Below are 23,264 nucleotides of genomic sequence, written 5' to 3'. Positions count from 1 at the left end.
TGAAAATGTCGATAAGGGGTTATATGATATTGTTGTAAAAAATATGATACATGGACCTTGCGGTGTACTGAACGAAAATTCACCATGCATGGCCAAAGGAAGGTGCACGAAGCAATATCCTCGACTTTTAGTATCCAACACAATTACTGGTAATGATGGTTACCCACAATATAGAACAAGATCTACTGAAGATGGCGGTAAAACAGCAATAATAAAGAAGCGTAACGGTACCACCATCGAAGTAGATAACCAGTGGGTTGCTCCATATTCCCCATTATTATCAAAAACATTTAATGCACACATATACGTTTAATACTGTAACTCTGTAAAGGCGATCAAATACATATGTAAATACGTCAACAAAGGCAGTGACATGGTAGTTTTTGGCTTGCAGTCCGAAATCAAAGATATCGACGAAATCGTACAATATCAGGCTGGAAGATACATAAGCAGTAATGAAGCTGTTTGGCGAATTCTTTCATTTCCGATACATGAACGTAGTCCAGCTGTTGTTCACTTAGCGGTACATTTACAGAATAGTCAACGTGTTTAATTTTCGGAATCCAACGTGCAACAAAGAGCCTTTAATCCACCGGATACAAAGTTAACTGCTTTCTTTTCGCTATGCAAAAATGATTATTTTGCAAAAAAAACTGCTGTATCCTGAAGTGCCTTCGTATTGCACGTGGAATACTAAAAATAAAGTATTTGAACGTCGAAAACAGGGTAATTCAGTCAGCGGCCAACCTACCATCTTCAAAGATACCACGAGAGAAAGACTCTACACCGTTCACCCCAATCAACATGAAAGCTTCTTTCTATGCCTGCTTTTGGTGAATGTAACCGGTCCGACGTCCTTTGAGTATTTGAGAACTGTAAACGGTACTATACATGACACTTACCGTAGAGCATGCCAAGCTTTGAATTTATTGGAGAATGACCAACACTGGGATAACTGCATCAATGACGCGTGCGAAACGTCAACTCCAAGTCAATTTCGTGCATTGTTTGGCATCATACTAACAACTTGATCTCTATCAGCTCCTACAGAGTTATGGGAAAAATATAAATCAAAAATGTCCGAAGATATACTCCATCGAAAACGGTTAGAGACGTCAGATATGACTTTTGATTTTACATCAGAAATTTATAGCTACAAATTAATTATTATAGAAGATTTGTGCGTATGTATGGCAAGCAAACCTCTTCAGGATTTGGGAATGCCTTCACCTAATCGTACCGCTGCTGTTTCGACATGTGTAGAGTTGGATCGTGAACAAAGTTACAGTACGAGTGATCTATTGTCGTATGTAAGAAATAACATTTCCAAGTTAACGTCGGAACAAAAAGACATTTATGATACGATAATGCATTGTGTCGATAACAACGTTGGAGAAATTTTCTTTTTGGATTCGCCAGGAGGTACTGGTAAAACGTTTGTGATAAAACTGATTCTGGCATCAATTCGATCAAAAAATGATATAGCGTTGACAATTGCGTCGTCCGAAATAGCCGCAACGTTGCTGCCTGGTGGAAGAACTGCTCATTCCGCTTTGAAATTGCTTCTGAATTGGCATTCTACAGAAACTCCCACGGGCAATATTTCCAAATCATCTGGGATGGGTAAAGTATTGCAGCAATGCAAACTTATTATTTGGGACGAGTGCACAATGCCACACAAAAAATCGCTCGAGGCTCTGGATCAATGTTTGAAAGATTTGCGAGGGAACTCGAAACCCTTTGGCAGCACATTAATATTGCTTGCGGGAGATTTCAGGCAAACATTACCTATAAAACCTAGATCAACCCCTGCAGACGAAATGAATTTTTGCCTGAAAAATTCTAATTTATGGGCACACGTAAAAACATTAAAATTAACTACAAATATGTGTGTCCGATTGCAAAACGATGACTCTGGTCAAACATTTTCAGATCAATTGCTGGCAATTGGAAACGGAAAGCTCCCAGTACACTCAATTTCAGGACGTATACAACTACCTGCTGAATTCTGTAATTTAGTGACGTCCAAAAATGAATAGATTGAAAAAGTATTTCCGAATATTCTAAACAATTATAAAAATTATAAATGGCTAAGTGAAAGAGCGATTCTTGTACCCAAAAATATAGACGTCTACGAAATCAACAATATTGTTTTGGCCAAGATTCGAGACCAGGCAGTCCTTTACAAGTCAGTCGAACAGTTTTGGAACCAAATGAGGCGGTTAATTATCCATCTGAATTTTTAAATTGCGTGGATCTTTCAGGGTTTCCACCACACGTGCTACAACTAAAAATAGGCGTACCAATAATACCGTTAAGAAATATCAACCCACCAAAGCTTTGCAATGGCAAGCGACTTGCCGTAAAAAAAATGGAAAACGTATTAGAGGCCACAATCTTGACAGGGCCTTTTGAGGGTGAGACTGTTCTTATTCGTCGCATTCCCATGATTCTAACGGATCTGCCTTTTCAAATTAAAAGATTGCAATTCCCAATTCGATAAGCATTTGCAATCACAATCAACAAAGCTCAAGGTCAATCATTAGTAAAATGGGGTATATATCTTAATACTGATTGTTTTTCCCATGGACAATTGTACGTTGCATGCTCGAGGGTCGGTAAACCTGACAATCTACTTATATGCAGCGACAATTGGACAGCGAAGAATGTTGTATATTCGCAAGTTTTACGCAGTTAATTTGTATTGTATCTATCTATCTATATAAAAACGAGTTGTGTGTATGCATGTTTGTTTGTTTGTAAAAAGAGCGTTTGCATATGACGTCATTATTAGTATATAATGCTTTGTATATGCACAGACAATGGGAAAGCCAAGAATGTTGTATATTCGCAAGTTTTACGTATTTCAAAATACATATATAAATCTATCTATCTTCATAGGTGGTACACAGGGACACAACTACAATGGCGTGTAACTAATATGGCGCGTAACGACTTACGCGCGCGGGGGGGGCAAGGGATGCGCGAAGTGCCCCCACAAACTAGGTGTTGGGGTGGCGCGAAGTGCCACCCCAACAGCTAGTATATATATATATATATATATATATATATATATATATATATATATATATATATATATATATATATATGTATATTCAAAGTTAGGACACAGAGACACAACTACAATGGCGCGTAACTAATATGGCGCATAACGACTTGCGCGCGTGGGGGGGCTTGGGGGGAGAAACTAAAAAAAACAAAAAACTAAAAAAGAAAAAAACTAAAAAAAGAAAAAACTAAAAAAGAAAAAACTAAAAAAGAAACTATATCTATATATATAAAAATAAGTTGTATATATGCATGTTTGTTTGTTTGTGAGTTTGCCTGTGACGTCATTATAAGTATATAAGGCTTTGTAAATGACGTTTTTATAAGATGACTCTACAGACCGGGACACAAAGGACAACCGGGACAGAGAGAATATAAATGACGACTGGGACATTCAAAGAGAAATTACAGACAGGGACACCGGGACACAAATGACAACCAGAACACCGGGACAGAGGGAATATAAATGACGACCGGGACAGTCAAAGAGAAATTACAGACTGGGATACCGGACACTAATGATGACCGGGACACAACGACATAACTACAACAAGGATGCTGGGGGGCACAGGGGGATATATAAATGAAGACGGGGACACAGGGAATGTTCAATTAGCAATCGCCATCAACAAAGCTCAAGGGCAATCATTAGAAAAATGCGCCACACCAACACCTAGTTAAAAAAAAGAAAAAACTAAAAAGAAAAAAAACTAAAAAGGAATACAAATTAATAAAAAGAAGAAACTAAAAAAAAGAAAAACTAAAAAGAAAAAACTAAGAAAAGAAAAAACTATGAAAGAAAATGCTAAAAAAAAACTATATCTATATATATAAAAATAAGTTGTATGTCTGTTACGCTATGCATAAAAATAAGTTGTCTGTGGGTTATGTCTGTTACACTTTGTCTGTTACGCCAGATTATATCTTCTATCTATTATATATAAAAATAAGTTGTATGTATTTTTGTGTTGAGGGTTTAAATGTAAAAACTGGGAATTGCATAAATATTTTGAAATATTTTGACAATAGATTAATGAAATTTGGAAACCTTAAAAAAGATACTTAAAATTTTGAGGTTTATTATAAATTGTTGAGCTTTAGCAAGCTTGGCACGTCGAGATTTCTCCCACCGTCAATGTTATAAAAAGTTACCAAAAAGCAAAACCAGGCTTGCAGTTCAAAGAGAAAGGGCCAGATTAAGAATGTGCAATTTACGTCAACGAAGGCGTGTCGAGGAACTACCAGAGCAACGCGAAACCAGACTTGCTGCTAAAAGAGAAAGTGAAAAAAAGAAGGTGTATCGAGGAATCACAAGAGCAACGTGAAAACAGGCTTGCGGCTGATAGAGAAAGTAAGAAAAGAAAGCGTGCCGAGGAATCACAAGAGCAACCTGAAAATTATCGCATGGCATTCAGGTACAGCCCAGTCGATGATTATAGTAGATGTGTTCAAATCGGGACTATGTCTAAAATTTGTCCCTATTGCAAGGCCTTGAAATTTAATGGTGAAACAATGGGAATGTGTTGCGCCTCAGGGAATGTTAAACTTCCTCTGCTGGCTGCACCCCCAGAGCCATTGAAGACTTTGCTTACTGGAACTACGTCAGAATCTAAGCGTTTTTTATCAGACATCAGAAAATATGACTCATGTTTCCAAATGACGTCGTTTGGTGCCCAAATCGAAAATCAAGATCAATTTATGCCTACTTTCAAAGTAAAAGGGCAAATTTATCATAGAACAGGGTCCCTTCTACCATTCTCAGGCGAGAATCATAAATTTTTACAATTGTACTTCATCAGTGATAGAAATTCTGAATTGAATACATGTTGCGAAATTTCTCCCAACGTTGAAAGGACAATCGTTTCCCAATTGCAACATCTTTTCCACGAAAATAATAATTTAGTGCGTCTGTTCAAAACAGCAATCGATTTTATGCCTACTGATACGCATAAAATTGTTATTTCCACTGACAAAACGCCACCTGGCCAACATGGGCGTGGATACAATGCTCCAACTATCGACGAAGTGGCAATCGTTATGGTCAGTGATCAGTTTTTTCCTCGAGATATTATTCTTAATAAGCGAAACGCTCAGTTGGTAAGAATTGCTGAAACTCATCAATGCTCCGATGCCCTACAATATCCTATCATTTTTTGGGATGGAGCCGACGGCTATCACTTTAATATTAAATTGATGAACCCAGCCACTAACAAAGAAATGAATAAGAAATGCAGTGCAATGCATTATTATTCCTATAGACTAATGATTCGGCAGGATGAAGACAATTATATTTTTAAATGCCGTCAGTTGTTTCATCAATATGTCGTTGATATGTATGCAAAAATTGAATCAGAATGTTTTCTATATATCCGTCTGAATCAGACCAGGCTCCGCTCTGAACAATACACTCATTTGCGAGATGCAGTTGTAAATGACGGTCATACCACAAACGTTGGAAGATTAACGATTTTACCTTCGTCATATGCTGGCAGTCCCCGTCATATGCATGAATAGGCTCAAAATGCTATTGCGTATGTTCGTCTCTATGGTCGTCCAGATTTATTTATTACACTAGCTGTTGGGGTGGCGCTTCGCGCCACCCCAACACCTAGTTGGTGGGGGCGCTTCGTGCCCCCCCCAAGCCCCCCCGCGCGCGTAAGTCGTTACGCGCCATAATAGTTACGCGCCATTGTAGTTGTGTCCCTATGTCCCACCTGTGAATATAGATATATATATATATATATGGTTTTAACTACGTAAAACTTGCGAATATACAACATTCTTTGCTGTCCCATTGTCTTTGCATATAAATAGATTGTCAGGTTATCCCCCTGTTTCCCCCGGTGTCCCCGTTGTAGTTGTGTCCCTGTGTCCCGGTCGTCATTTATATTCCCTGTGTCCCGGGTCCCGGTCATCATTTGTATCCCGGTGTCCCGGTCTGTATATACATTCGTTTTTTAGTTTTGTTTTTCTCCTTTATTTTTTTCCTTTTTTTTCTTTTTTAGCTTATTTAGATTTTTAGATTTTTTAGTTTTTTTTATTAGTTTTTAGTTTTTATTTCTTTTTAGTTTTTTTGTCCCGGTCGTCATTTATATCCCCCTGTTTCCCCCGGTGTCCCCGTTGTAGTTGTGTCCCTGTGTCCCGGTCGTTATTTATATTCCCTGTGTCCCGGTCGTCATTTGTATCCCGGTGTACCGGTCTGTATATACATTCGTTTTTTAGTTTTGTTTTTCTCCTTTATTTTTTTCCTTTTTTTTTCTTTTTTAGTTTATTTAGATTTTTAGATTTTTTAGTTTTTTTATTAGTTTTTAGTTTTTTTTTCTTTTTAGTTTTTTTGTAGTTTTTACCTTCTTTTTAGTTTTGTTAATTTTTTTTTTTACTTGTGTCCTGGTCGTCATTTATACTCCCTGTGTCCCGGTGCTTTGTTGATTGCTAATCGAACATTCCTTTTGTCCTGGTCGCTTTCTCTTTGAGTGTCGTCATTTATTTTTTTCTTTTTTAGTTCTTTTAGTTTTTACCTTTTTTAGTTTTTTTTTAGTTTTTAGTTTTTTTAGTTTTTTACCTTTTTTTAGTTTTTTTAGTTTTTTAGCTTTTTTATTTTTTTTATTAGTTTTTAGTTTTTTTGTAGTTTTTGCCTTTTTTTTTAGTTTTTTGTCCTGGTCGCTTTCTCTTTGAGTGTCGTCATTTATTAGTTTTTTCCTTTTTTTTTTTAGTTTTTTATTGGTTTTTACCTTTATTTTAGCTTATTTTTCAGTTTTTTCCTTTTTTTTAGTTTTTTTTTATTTTTTATTTTTTTTAGTTTTTTACCTTTTTTTAGTTTTTTTAGTTTTTTTAGTTTTTTAGCTTTTTTACTTTTTTTATTAGTTTTTAGTTTTTTTTTGTAGTTTTTGCCTTTTTTTAGTTTTTTCAGTTTTTTTTTTAGTTTTTTATTGGTTTTTACCTTTATAGTTTTTTTAGTTTTTTAGCTTTTTTATTTTTTTTATTAGTTTTTAGTTTTTTTTGTAGTTTTTGCCTTTTTTTAGTTTTTTCAGTTTTGACGTCACCTAATCCAGTTTTTTCAGGTGACGTCACCTGACACATCCATCCACACATCCATCCATCCATCCATCCACAGACAACTTATTTTTATATATATAGATTTACATGTAATCAATCTTGGGACGAGATACAGCAGCTTTTACTTCAAGGACAATCGGCAGTTCAACTATCGACGAAGTGGCAATCGTTATGGTGAGTGATCAGTTTTTACCTCGAGATATTATTCTTCATAAGCAAAGCGCTCAGTTGGTAAGAATTGCTGAAACTCATCGATGCTACGATGCCTTACAATATCCTATCATTTCTTGGGATGGAGTCGACGGCTATTACTTTAATAATAAAGTGATAGATCCATCCACTAATAAACAAACGGGTAATAAATGCAGCGCAATGAATTATTTTTCCTATAGACTAATAATTCGTCACTATGAAGACAATTATATTTTAAAATGTCGTCAATTGTTTCACCAATACATCTTTGATATGTATGAAAAGATAGAATCAGAACGTTTCCTATTTATCCGTCTGAATCAGACCAAGCTCCGCTCTGAACAATACATTCATTTGCGAGACGTAGTTGTAAATGACAGTAATACCACTAACGTTGGAAGATTAACGATTTTACCTTCGTCATATGCTGGCAGTCCCCGTCATATGCATGAATATGCTCAAGATGCTATTGCATATGTTCGTCTCTATGGTCGTCCAGATTTATTTATTACATTTATATGTAATCAATCTTGGGAAGAGATACAGCATCTTTTACTTCAAGAACAATCGGCGGTTCATAGACTTGACATTACGGCCCAGGTCATCCGGCAAAAGTTGAAATCACTGATAAACTACATAATAAAACTTAATGTGTTTGGGTCAGTGCGATGCTGGATGTACTCAGTGGAATGGCAAAAACGGGGATTGCCAAACGCACATATACTAATCCCGCTACATGATAAAATTACTTCCAATGAAATTGATGATGTGATTTCCGTTGAAATACCTGATGAAAATATATATGGTATTGCGGTAAAAAATATGACACATGGACCTTGCGGTGCACTGTACTAAAAATCACCATGCATGGCCAAAGGAAGGTGCACAAAGCAATATCCTCGAATTTTAGTAACCAACAAAATTACTGGCAATGATAGTTACCCACAATATAGAAGAAGATCTACTGAAGATGGTGGTAAGATAGCAATAATAAAGAAGCGTAACGGTACCACCATCGAAGTAGATAACCAATGGGTGTTCCATATTCCCCTTTATTATCAAAAGCATTTAATGCACACATAAACGTTAAATATTGTGACTCCATGAAGGCAATCACATACATATGTAAAACGTCAAAAAAGGCATTGACATGGCAGTTTTTGGCTTGCAGTCCAAAATCAGTGATATCGATGACATCGAACAATTTCAGGCTTGAAGATACATAAGCAGTAATGAAGCTGTTTGGTGAATTCTTTCATTTCTGATACATGAACAAAGTCCAGCTGTTGTTCACTTAGTGGTACATTTATAGAATGGTCAACGTGTTTATTTTTCAGAATCCAACATGCAACAAAGAGCCCTGAATCCACCAAATACAACGTTAACTGCTTTCTTTTCGTTATGCCAAAATGATTCTTTTACAAAAAGACTGCTGTATACTGAAACGCCTTCGTATTACACGTGGAATATTCAAACTAAATCATTTGAATGTCGAAAACAGGGTAAGTCAGTCGAAGGCCAACCTACCATTTTCAAGGATACCACGATAGGAAGACTACACCATTCACCCCAATCAACATGAATGCTTCTTTTTACGACTGCTTTTGGTGAATATACCCGGTCCGATGTCCTTTGAGTATTTGACAACTGTAAACGGTACTATACATGACACTTACCGTAGTGCATGCCAAGCTCTGAATTTATTGGAGAATTACCAACACTGGGATAACTACATCAATGACGCGTGCGAAATGTCAACTCAAAGTCATATTCATGCATTGTTTGGCATCATACTAACAACTTGCTCTCCTTCAGCTCCTACAGGGTTTTGGGAAAAATTTAAATCAAAAATGTCCGAAGATATACTCCATCGAAAACGGTTAGAGATGTCAGACATGACTTTTGATTTTACTTCAGAAATTTATGACTACAATTTAGTTATTGTTGAAGATTTGTGCTTATGTATGGCAAATAAACCTCTTCGGGATTTGGGAATGCCTTCACCTAATCGTACCGCTGCTGTTTCGACATGTGTAGAATTGGATCGTGAAAAAAGTTACAAACGAATGGATCTGTTGTCGTATGTACAAAATAACATTTCCAAGTTAACGTCGGAACAAAAAGACATTTATGATACGATAATGCATTGTGTCGATAACAACATTGGAGAAATTTTCTTTTTGGATGCACCAGGAGGTACTGGTAAAACGTGTGTGATAGAACTGATTCTGGCATCAATTCGATCAAAATATGATATAGCGTTGGCAATTGCGTCGTCCGGAATAGCCGCAACGTTGCTGCCTGGTGGAAGAACTGCTAATTCCGCTTTGAAATTGCCTCTGAATTTGCATTCTACAGAAACTCCCACGTGCAATATTTCCAAATCATCCAGGATGGTTAAGGTATTGCAGCAATGCAAACTTATTATTTGGGACGAGTGCACAATGGCACACAAAAAATCGCTCGAAGCTCTGGATCAATGTTTGAAAGATTTGCGAGGGAATTTGAAACCCTTTGGCGGCACATTAATATTGCTTGCGGGAGATTTCAGGCAAACATTATCTATAACACCTAGATCAACCCCTGCAGACGAAATGAATACTTGCCTGCAAAATTCTAATTTATGGGCACACGTAAAAACATTAAAATTAACTACAAATTTGCGTGTCCGATTGCAAAACGATGACTCTGGTCAATGCTGGCAATTAGAAACGGAAGGCTCCCAGTAGACTCAATTTCAGGACGTATACAACTACCTGCTGAATTCTGTAATTTAGTGACGTCCAAAAATGAATTGGTTGAAAAAGTATTTCCAAATATTCTAAGCAATTATAAAACTAATAAATGGCTAAGTGAAAGACCGATTCTTGCACCCAAAAATATAGACGTCCACGAAATCAACAATATTGTTTTGACCAAGATTCGAGACCAGGCAGTCCTTTACAAGTCAGTCGACACAGTTTTGGATCCAAATGAGGCGGTTAATTATCCATCGGAATTTTTAAATTCCGTGGATCTTTTAGGGTTTCCACCACACGTGCTACAATTACAAATAGGCGTACAATAATACTGTTAAGAAATATCAACCCACCAAAGCTTTCTAATGGCACGCAACATGCCGTAAAAAAAAGCAATGGAAAACGTAATAGAGGCCACAATCTTAACAGGGCCTTTTGAGGGTGAGGCTGTTCTTATTCCTCGCATTCCCATGATTCCAACGCATCTGCCTTTTCAATTTAATAGATTGCAATTCCCAATTCGATTAGCATTTGCAATCACCATCAACAAAGCTCAAGGTCAATCATTAGAAAAATGTGGTATAGATCTTAATACTGATTGCTTTTCCCATGAACAACTGTACGTTGCATGTTCAAGGGTCGGTAAACCTGACAATCTATTTATATGCAGCGACAATTGGACAGCGAAGAATGTTGTATATTCGCAAGTTTTACGCAGTTAATTTGTATTGTATCTATCTATCTATCTATCTATATAAAAACGAGTTGTGTGTATGTATGTTTGTTTGTTTGTAAAAAGAGCATTTGCATATGACGTCAATATAAGTACATAAGGCTTTGTATATGCACAGACAATGGGAAAGCCAAGAATGTTGTAAATTCGCAAGTTTTACGTAGTTCAAAACACGTATATAAATCTATTTATATTCATAGGTGGTACACAGGGACACAATTACAATGGCACGTAACTAATATGGCGCGTAACGACTTATGCACGCGGGGGGGCTTGGGGGGCACGAAGTGCCCCCATCATTTAGGTGTTTATCTATCTATATATATAAAAATAAGTTGTCTGTCTGTGGATGTGTGGATGGATGTGTGGATGGATGTGTCAGGTGACGTCACCTGAAAAAACTGGATTAGGTGACGTCAAAACTGAAAAAACTAAAAAAAGGCAAAAACTACAAAAAAAACTAAAAACTAATAAAAAAAATAAAAAAGCTAAAAAACTAAAAAAACTATAAAGGTAAAAACCAATAAAAAACTAAAAAAAAAACTGAAAAAACTAAAAAAAGGCAAAAACTACAAAAAAAAACTAAAAACTAATAAAAAAAGTAAAAAAGCTAAAAAACTAAAAAAACTAAAAAAACTAAAAAAAGGTAAAAAACTAAAAAAATAAAAAATAAAAAAAAACTAAAAAAAAGGAAAAAACTGAAAAATAAGCTAAAATAAAGGTAAAAACCAATAAAAAACTAAAAAAAAAAAGGAAAAAACTAATAAATGACGACACTCAAAGAGAAAGCGACCAGGACAAAAAACTAAAAAAAAAGGCAAAAACTACAAAAAAACTAAAAACTAATAAAAAAAATAAAAAAGCTAAAAAACTAAAAAAACTAAAAAAAGGTAAAAAACTAAAAAAACTAAAAACTAAAAAAAAACTAAAAAAGGTATAAACTAAAAGAACTAAAAAAGAAAAAAATAAATGACGACACTCAAAGAGAAAGCGACCAGGACAAAAGGAATGTTCGATTAGCAATCAACAAAGCACCGGGACACAGGGAGTATAAATGACGACCAGGACACAAGTAAAAAAAAAAATTAACAAAACTAAAAAGAAGGTAAAAACTACAAAAAAACTAAAAAGAAAAAAAAACTAAAAACTAATAAAAAAACTAAAAAATCTAAAAATCTAAATAAACTAAAAAAGAAAAAAAAAGGAAAAAAATAAAGGAGAAAAACAAAACTAAAAAACGAATGTATATACAGACCGGTACACCGGGATACAAATGACGACCGGGACACAGGGAATATAAATAACGACCGGGACACAGGGACAAATGACGACCGGGACACAGGGACACAACTACAACGGGGACACCGGGGGAAACAGGGGGATATAAATGACGACCGGGACAAAAAAACTAAAAAGAAATAAAAACTAAAAACTAATAAAAAAAACTAAAAAATCTAAAAATCTAAATAAGCTAAAAAAGAAAAAAAAAGGAAAAAAATAAAGGAGAAAAACAAAACTAAAAAACGAATGTATATACAGACCGGGACACCGGGATACAAATGATGACCGGGACCCGGGACACAGGGAATATAAATGACGACCGGGACACAGGGACACAACTACAACGGGGACACCGGGGGAAACAGGGGGATAACCTGACAATCTATTTATATGCAAAGACAATGGGACAGCAAAGAATGTTGTATATTCGCAAGTTTTACGTTGTTAAAAACATATATATATATATATATATATATATATATATATATATATATATATATATATATATATATATATATATATATATATATATATATATATATATATATATATATATATATATATATATATATATATATATATATATATATATATATCTATATTCACAGGTGGGACATAGGGACACAACTACAATGGCGCGTAACTAATATGGCGCGTAACGACTTACGCGCGCGGGGGGGCTTGGGGGGGGGGCGCGAAGCGCCCCCACCAACTAGGTGTTGGGGTGGCGCGAAGCGCCACCCCAACAGCTAGTATATATATATATATATAGATAGATAGATAGATAGATGTCCCGGTGTCCCGGTCGTCATTTGTGTCACGATGTCCCGGTCTATAATTTCGGCAGTCGACAAACATGACGTGAGTCGACACACAACCATGATGTCACTCGACAGACACACAGACAACTTATTTTTATATATATACTAGCTGTTGGGGTGGCGCTTTGCGCCACCCCGCACATGTAATTCGTTACGCGCCATATTAGTTACGTGCCATTGTAGTTGTGTCCCTATGTCCCACTCGTGAATATAGATAGATATATATATATATATATATATATATATATATATATATATATATATATATATATATATATATATATATATATATATATATATATATATATATATATATATATATATATATATATATATATATATGTTTTTAACTACGTAAAACTTGCGAATATACAACATTCTTTGCTGTCCTATTGTCTGTGCATATAAATAGATTGTCAGGTTTACCGACTCTTGAACATGCAACATATAATGGTCCATGGGAAAACAATCCGTATTCAGATCTATACCTCATGATTCTAATGATTGCCCTTGAGCTTTGTTGATGGTGATTGCTAATCGACCATTCCCTGTGTCGCCATCGTCATTTATATATCCCCCTGTGCCCCCCGGCGTCCCCTTTGTAGTTTTGTCCCTGTGTCCCGGTCGTCATTTATATTCCCTGTGTTCCGGTCGTCACTTGTGTCCCGGTGTTCCAGTCTGTAATTTCTCTTTGAGTGTCCCGGGTGTCATTTATATTCCTTGTGTCCCGGTGTCCCGGTCGTCATTTATATCCCCCTGTGCCCCCCGGCGTCCCCGTTGTAGTTGTGTCCCTGTGTCCCGGTCGTCATTTATATTCCCTGTGTCCCGGTCGTCATTTGTATCCCGGTATCCCGGTCTGTATATACATTCGTTTTTTAGTTTTGTTTTTCTCCTTTATTTTTATTTTTTTTTCCTTTTTTAGTTTTTTTGGTTTTTTAGCTTTTTTAGTTTTTTTATTAGTTTTTAGTTTTTTTTTTCTTTTTAGTATTTTTGTAGTTTTTACCCTTTTTTTTAGTTTTTTTAGTTTTTTTTACTTATGTCCTGGTCGTCATTATACTCCCTGTGTCCCGGTCGTCATTTGTTTCCCGGTGCTTTGTTGATGGTGATTGCTAATCGAACATTCCTTTTGTCCCTGTCGCTTTCTCTTTGAATGTCGTCATTTATATTCCCTATGGGCCGGTGTCCCGGTCGTCATTTGTGTCCCGATGTCCCGGTCTGTAATTTCGTCAGTTGAAAACATGACGTCAGTCAACACACAAACATGACGTCACCCGACATATATATATATATATATATATATATATATATATATATATATATATATATATATATATATATATATATATATATATATATATATTTATATATAGAAGATAGATAGATAGATAGATGAGTTGTATGTATGCATGTTTGTTTGTTTGTAAAAAGAGCGTTTGCATATGACGTCATTATAAGTATATAAGGCGTTGTATATGCACAGACAATGGGACAGCCAAGAATGTTGTATATTCGCAAGTTTCATATATATATATATATATATATATATATATATATATATATATATATATATATATATATATATATATATATATATATATATATATATATATATATATATATATATATATATATATATATATATATATATATATATATATATATATATATATTTATATATATATATAATATATATATATATATATATATATATATATATATATATATATATATATATATATATATATATATTCATATATATATATATATATATATATTTATATATATATATATATATATATATATCTTTATTCACAAGTGGGACACAGGGACACAACTAAAATGGCACGTAACTAATATGGCACGTAACGACTTATGCGCGCAGGGGGCTTGAGGGGGGGAAGGCCCCCAAGGCACCCCAATCAAATAAGGGTTGAAACCCTTATTCCCCCCACGCTCAGAGGAGGAAAATGTAGGGCCGCAAAAAATGCGCAGCCTATGAGCCACTTCTGAACTTTTCATGACCACTCCTTACATAAGAACCTTATATGCCCCCGGGAAATAAAGTAAAATACTTGCCAATGGGCTCTAGTGGGATGTGTCGACCATAGAGTTTTTATTTTCTGATTTTAAAACTGTTTTCAATAAAATGGCAATCTTAAAATTTTATCTGATGAGTATGGGAAAAAGGGCGTTGAGGGAGGGGCATTTTAAAAAGCGACGAAGACCATACACTATATCCGTCACCAACATCAAAAACAGGATGAACAGTAGGTAATTATTTTCATTTGACAGTTGAATTATAATTTGAATGAATATTTAAGCCCTATGGCCAAGGTAAAAACACACGACGAATAAAACTCGAACAAAAATTTTTCAAACAGTTCAGCATCCTTGCTTCAGCAAAATTCAACCAGGAATGATACATAAAGTGATGTGAAACAAGGTAATTGATTGAAATGAAATAACAATAAATAAAATACGCTTTTATTGCTAATCTTGCCTTTCTTGCAGCTAATCTCTGCTGGTTTTAATATATTTTGTAAGATAGTTTGTAAATAAATTTGTATATAAGGTATTTACTGAATATTCCAAAAAGTCTATTCCCCATTTATTGAAATATTCTTATTAATCTTAAGTTTGATTTCAACTCATTCTCGGACTACCTGCTTTATACTTAGATCATTGCTAATAGCAGTGGATTCTTCAAAACTGTTTTGTGACTAGTATTTTCAAACATGTGGCTGCTTAAAGCAGAATCAAAAGAAGCATCATCAATATTAGAAATTAAAGCTTAAGTGATATCATCTTGTGCCGTTGGAAGCGTTTCCCTAAGTTCTTGTGAGTTCTACCTACGTAGTTTTTTCGACAGTCGTAAGGTATTTAATAAACCCCTCTTTTGCCAGCAACTGCGTTTTTCTTTACCAGCATTTGCAAGATATATGGTTTTGAAAGTGTTGGTAAATACTACATTCAGATTATTTTGTGTACACACTTTCTTAAGATTTCTAGTAGTTTTTGGATGTATGGGAGGTAAATTATGTTTGAGAACTCATCGAGATTCTCAAATGGTAAATTACCATTGATTTTATGGGAGTGTCTTTTCAGTCTACGGCTAATTTTATTAATAATAAATAAAATAGGGTACCCAATTCCTAAGAATTATGTCCCTGATTAAGTTTAGTTCTGCTGTGATGTGAAAATCAGAACAAATATTTAGAGCACAATTGACGAAAGAGATTACGCGAGCTCTTTTGACATGGGGAGGGTGGTTTGATTGAATATGCAAATATCTATTGTTTTGTGTTGGTTTTCTGTAAAAAGTCAAATTGAGTTTATCTATGATACGAATAATTAACACATCTTGGAATCACATTTTGTTTGCAGTATCAATTTCTAACTTAAACTGTATTTGATGTTATATGTATTAAGGTGATCTAAAAAAAAACCTAAGCTCATTTTCCCCATAATTCTAAAGTTAAATTACGTAATCCATGTAACCTCCCCGAAAGATATGTTTCAATAAATATTAATTTGCCCAATTTACAATATATTCTGCATAAATATTCACCAGTAACCCAGAGAGTTGTGCTCCCATTAATAAATTCGTTATTTTCTGGTAAAAAGAATTATGGAACTGGAAATGCATTGAATACTTGCTATAGAGGTTAACCAAGGTCATAGGATCTCGAAAGCTATTCCTATTGTTGAAATTTCTATTAAATGACAGTTTCATTTATTTCCTCAGAGACTGCTACGTCAATATTTGTATACGTAGAAACAATGTTGAAACTACTATTTCTGAGATACTTACATTTTTGAGTTTTTTTCTAAGCCCTAAACGAATTACTGAATCTTACATAAACATATCTACATGCATGTTATAATGTTAAAAATAATATTTGACTTTCTTATGCAATAAGATGTTAATAGCATTAGCTACTACTGTGCTATAGAAAAATAGAGTTTTTATTAAAAATAAATTGGCTAGATTTTAAAAATTATTGTTTTTAATCATAGAAGGCAATAAATGCAGTAATTTAGTTAAAAATGAGCCATTAAAAACCTCTATGATTTTTCTTGTGCCTAGCTAGCTGAAGAAATAACAATGGAAAAAAAAGAAGCCGTCAATGAGGAATATTTTGCTTACAGCCACTTTTCTTGTTTTTGAAGTCAATGAATTTTCTTCGTTATTCAAGACAAGGGACAATTAGTATCTCATATAGAGGAATTGGACAAGGCAGTTTTAATAATGTACGTCTTTTTTATCTGACTCTAGTCTTAGGATCTATGAGCTATTTTCTTTTTTACTATGAGACGTTATCATCTCTTACTAGGCTGCTTGCAACTCCTGCGTCCGAATCCTTCTTTTCATCATGATAAACTCACAAAAACCTATTTATACAGAACTATAGACCCACTCTTTATATAAAGCCTGATTATAAACAAGAAAGAGCCAACGACTTTTTTCATCTTTGGAATAGTAAGAGACGAATCTTATTTATCAGGTGGCTTACTTAGTCCAATATATGCAATGATTTGTTCTTTTAATTATCGTCTTTTAATATAAAATATAAAGTATTTTAATATTGTGAGCTTACAGACTTAGTAGTGCAGTGGATAGGGTTTTGGAATTATACTTCATAGGTCGCAGGTTCAATTCATGCGGAGGGCAATTTTTATACATTTATCATTTTAAAGTCTAAACAAAGCTTCAGTCGATAACTACTACATGATATACTCTTGATTAATATCATTTATGATGAACTTTACTGGTTATCATGAAAAAGGTGTTTCAATTTACAAATCAAATTTTTCTTAAAATCTTAAAGGTACTGCCGCATTTTACCTAACTCTATCCAAATGATTTTAGAATATTAAAAATACTGTTTTGATTTTTGTGCGTAATATGAAGCTATTAACAATTCCTACCACGGTGCTATAGAAAAATGCAGTTTTACATATAAATTGACTCTATTTTAAGAACTATTTTGTTTTTAATTACAAACGGCACTAGATGTCGTTGTTTCTTTTAAAATGAGCCCTAAAACAGCTCTACGATGTACCTCTACCCAGTTATCACCGGGAAAAAAATTATAAAAAAGAAGATTTTAAAGCAAAATATTGTGGTTGCAGCCACTTTTCTTTGATTCTCAAGCCAATATATTTTCCTTGTTGTTCATACCCAGGGACAGTTAGTTTCCTGTATAGGAGTTTGGACAAGCCGGTACTAACAGTGTATTCAGTTTTGATCTGACTCTAATTTCAATAGTTTTGGGCTATTTTGTTTTTACTATGGGACGCGATAGTCTCTTACTAGGCTGCTAGCTGCTGCTGCAACCCAGATACAATAACCTACCCGGATGCAAATTGAACATTGGACTAATACTGAAAACTTTAATGCTATGAAACTTCGTTCCCTATATATACTCTTGACTGACAGCGATCTTTTGTGTATTCTCAAAAAAAATTTGCTTTGTTGCTAGCTAACGCTGCAACCCGGAGTAATATAAAAAAAAAAACAGAAACAGGAAAAAGCCATTGAATTTGTCGTATTTGGAATAGTAAATGACGAAGCTCAGAGAATCAGGTAGTTAGCTGCCTGATTCTCTGAACTTTGTCACTTACTATTCTAAGTAAGGAGAAACCTAGATGCAGGAATCATTTTTAATATAAAAATCATAAAAAGGAAAAAGCTTATGGCCTTTTCTTATTTGGAATAGTAAGAAATAAAGTTTAAGGAATCAGGCAGCTAACAAAGTGTAATATGTGCCGTAGTTTTTTCTTAACTAGGTTTCAGCCTTCTTTACTAGGTTTAAGCCATATCAGGAGCTAGGGGCTATATTACATTTCTTAGTAATGGTCATGATCATTACTAAGAAATGAACTTGACTTTGGACTTGACTTTTCAATCTCATTGCTGTCTCAAAATTCTTAGAGGATGTATTGGGGATAAACGGGCGTGGGGAGCTAGTAGCCTTTGGATCTCTTTTGACTCTTATTACGCGAACTAGAACTTTCAATTTCCAATGAAATCAGCAGTCTTTGAAGTTTATACGAGCATCGTTTTCATGAGAACCATATACGCCCCCAGGACACTGCTTGCAAAAACTACCCCCGGCATTTTTGCTATCTGATTTTCGAACTATTTTTAAAACAAATAGTTATCTCAAAGTTCTTATCGGATGGGTTTGGGGAAAAGAAGCTTGGGAGAGGGGCTAGTTACCCTTTATTATCTTTTGAATCTCAAAAACTGAACTAAAACTTTCTATTTCAATTAAAATAAGCCCTAACTAAAGTTTATAGGAGCATCCCTGCCTTAAGAACCATTTATATCCCCTGGGTTCAACTCACAGAGCCTGCCTCCAGGCCCTGGGGGTTGTGTCAACCCGGAGTTTTCGTTATATGATCTTTGAACTGTTTAAAAAAAAAATGGCTATCTCAAATTTCTTATTAGATGGGTTTGAGGAAAAAATGACATGGAAGGGGGGGGGGCTAGTTGCCCTAAGATCTCTTTTGACTCTTAAAAAGTGAACTAGAAATTTCAATTTTCATATCAATTTAAGTTTCATATCAATTCAAGAAGAAGTTACAAATCAAATGAGCCCTCTCTGAAGTTTATACGAGCATCCATTCCGTAAGAACATACCCCCCTGGATATATGCCCCCTGGGCATAACTTACAATGCCTGCCCCCGGACCCTGTGGGGTTGTGTAGAAACCTGAGTTTTTGTTATCTGACCTTTGAAGTATTTTTAACAACATAGCTATCTCAATTTTTTTTTATTAGATGTATGTAGGGAAAAAGAAGCGTTGGGGAGGGGGAGGTTAGTTGCCCTCCGGTCTCTTCTGACTCTCAAATCTTAACTAGAGCTTTCAATTTCCAATCAAACAAGCCCTCTATGAAGTTTATACGAGCATCCCTTCCATAAGAGCCATATACGCCCCCAAGGCATAACTTACAACGTCTGCCCCCGGGCACTGAGTGGTTGTGTTGACCCCAGAGAAAAGAAGAAAAGCAATACAGCCAAATGCTTCTGTGGCAAATTACACTAGAACTGGGATGTTAGGGATACTACCAGAGGCTAGGAGTGGCCAAAAGGGCATTTTGGAAGCCGAAATAAAGAAAGAACATACTTTGCACAAAATTACAGACTATGATCACTAGAGGCAAGTGCCCGAGTCACCAGAGCGGCTAGTCTCACAAAATAAGAATTGGCTACTTCAGGATTTCACTTCCGCTCTTTTGCAATGTCTGCAAAACATCCACGTAAATAGTTTTTTTTTTCAGAAGGGGACGGGGGAAGAGATCAATAAAAATATACATGACAGAAAGAAGCATAAAAAGAATCCCCTGTATCCATATCTAATGTAGAATCAACAAATTGGACTTCAAATTGAAAATCAGAGTGCAGCCGGGTTTTTTTTTTTTTTAAGAATTAAAGTCGGGTCCAAGTCAAAAGAATTTTTCGTAGCTCAAAGTCACCTGTGTAGAGCTTAAGATATGGTTTTTGAAGTGAGAAGGAGGGAAAAGACAGCTATTATGACAGAAGACTGCATGATACGAGAGGATAATTTTCAGTGTCTTACAAAACAGTTTCAACGTCAAGAAAAATTTTTCCTTTAGATTTTTAGTACTTTATATAAGTTAGGACAACATTCTTTTACTATTTGTTCTTACGCATAACGTTCGAGTTAGGTGTAACCACAAATAGGGAATAGAATAGTGCTTCTTCACCTCTTATTTGATTTTCATCTGTCGGGTCTATTTTTGGATTTTCACTTTTTTTTCACTCTAAAATTAAGCCATATAAGTTAGCAGCAACACTTTAATATATTTTATGGCATTAAAGGTATTTCTAAAAATTGAATAAAAATTATAAATACACGCGCTGAAAAAAAAATTCAAGTTACAATTTTTGTACAAACGTGTAAAAGATAAGGAAAATTAATGTCTAATTTTTTTTTCCTGGGGTATTTCATCAGTTAATTATGTCGGACTCCATAAGTTTTGCAGCAAGATAGTTCTGCGACTGAATTTTTTTTTTTTTTTTTTATGAATCCAAACTATTACTTAAATCAGTCCATGTTATGACAAAACCCCAGTTTTTGCTGCTCGAACGAAAAAAAAATTAATCCTTAAACAAAATAGGGCTGATCAGACTTTAAAAATTGCTTCTTAAAACTGCTCAACAATTATAAAAGGGTTAGGTTCCATTTAGTTATGATCAAAACTTCTATCTAATTCTTCTTCTAAATTTATAATTTGATTTTCGTCTTTTCTATCATGATTTAGATGTTTTGCAATGAGTTCCTTCTACTAAATCTGGAAGATTTGGATCCTGTGTGTGATAAAGCTCCTTAAATATATTTGCCGTCTACTTCGCCATTATTATATTGCACGAAGTTTCTGTTACGTGAGGAGTCATAGCTCATTAACCCCCACCCCACCCCAAAAAAACACCAAAGGCTTGAAAAGACTGTTGAGAGAAAGGGCAAGAAAGACGGTTGAGAGACGGTCGAGAAAATCTCTTAAGCTTAATGCCTTAGTACAAGAGGTGAGAGTTATTTAGCTCTATAAACAACAAAGAGAGATAAAACTAAGAAAAAACCTCAAACGAGACTGCGGCCAGTAGAGAGAAAAGAGATGAAAGTCTAAAAACACGCGGGTATCTCGCCCGTATCTAAACTAAGCATCCTTAACACAATATCAAACAGTTCGTAACGAACTGTAGTAAGGAGCGACCCGGCTCAATGGTAACCAAAACTCTAAAAAACAGAATTTGATATCAATAGTTACATCAAAAGAATCAGATTTTCATGCTGATTTTAAATATATAAGTTTTATCAAATTTAGTCATCAAAAGTTACGAGCCTGAGAAAAGTTGCCTTATTTTGGAAAATAGGGGGAAACACTTCCTAAAAGTCATAAAATCTTAACGATAATCACATCATCGTATTTAGCATATCAGAGAACCCTATTGCAAAAATTTCAAGCTCCTATCTACAAAAATGTGGAATTTCGTATTTTTTGCCAGAAGACAGATCACAGGTGCGTGTTTATTTGTTTTTTTGTTTTCTTTTTTTTCCCAGGGGTCATCGTATCGACTAAGTGGTCCTAGAATGTGGCAAGAGGGCTCATTCTAACGGAAATGTAAAGTTCTAGTACCGTTTTTAAGTGACCAAAAAGATTGGAGGGCACCTAGGCCCCCTCTCACGCTCATTTTTTTCCCAAGGTCAACGGATCAAAATTTTGAGATAGCCATTTTGTTCCGCATAGTCGAAAACTATAATAAATATGTCTTTGGGGATGACTTACTCCCCCACAGTTCCTGGGGGAGGGGCTGCCAGTTACAAACTTTGACCAGTGTTTACATACAGTAATGGTTATTGGGAAGTGTACAAACGTTTTCAGGGGGATTTTTTTGGTTTGGGGGTGGGGTTGAGGGGAGGGAGCAATGTGGAAGGATCTTTCCTTTGAGGAATATGTCATGGGGGAAGAGAAATTCAATGAAAAGGTGCGGGATTTTCTAGCATTACTATAAAAAAAAAACAATGAAAAAATAAACATGAAAAAGTTTTTTCAATTGAAAGTAAGGAGTAACATTAAAACTTAAAACGAACAGAGATTATTAAGCATATGAGGGGTTCTAAGAACACTACCATAAAGAGTGAGGTATTTAGGAGGAGATAAATACCTCACTCTTTATGCTAAAGTATTTTTAGTAATTTCAACTATTTATTCTACGGCCTTTCTGATTCAGGGGTCATTCTTAAAGAATTGAAACAAAACTTAAGATATAGCGTAAAGAGCAAGGTATTAACGAGGGGACAAACCCCCCATATACATAATAAAAATATGATAATATAAAAGTTTGTTACGTAAGTTAATTCTTAAGTTACGTATATTTTTTACTAATAAAAACATTCGTTAAAAATTTAAAGTTCTAGTTGGCTTTTTAAGTAACCGAAAAATTGGAGGGCAACTAGGCCTCCTTCCCCAACCCTTATTTCTCAAAATCGTCTGATCAAAACTAAGAAAAAGCCATTTAGCCAAAAAAAAGAATTAATATGCAAATTTCATTTTAATAATCTATGTGCGGAGAGCCAACATCAAACATGCATTAATTCAAAAACGTTCAGAAATTAAATAAAAAAAAAAGTTTTTTTAACTGAAAGTAAGGAGCGACATTAGAAATTACTCCGTATATGAAATGGGTATAAGTAATTTCTGTTCGTTTTAAGTTTTAATGTCGCTCCTTACTTCAGTTAAAAAAACTAGTTGTTTTTTTATTTAATAATAAGAAAAAACGCTAAACTAAAAACCAATAAAACCACTTCCAATAATAATAAATACAATTGTCACTACTGAACCACG

This window comes from Artemia franciscana, chromosome 1, assembly GCF_032884065.1.
Source record: "Artemia franciscana chromosome 1, ASM3288406v1, whole genome shotgun sequence".
Classification (NCBI taxonomy): domain Eukaryota; kingdom Metazoa; phylum Arthropoda; class Branchiopoda; order Anostraca; family Artemiidae; genus Artemia; species Artemia franciscana.
This window is presented reverse-complemented; position numbering follows the sequence as displayed.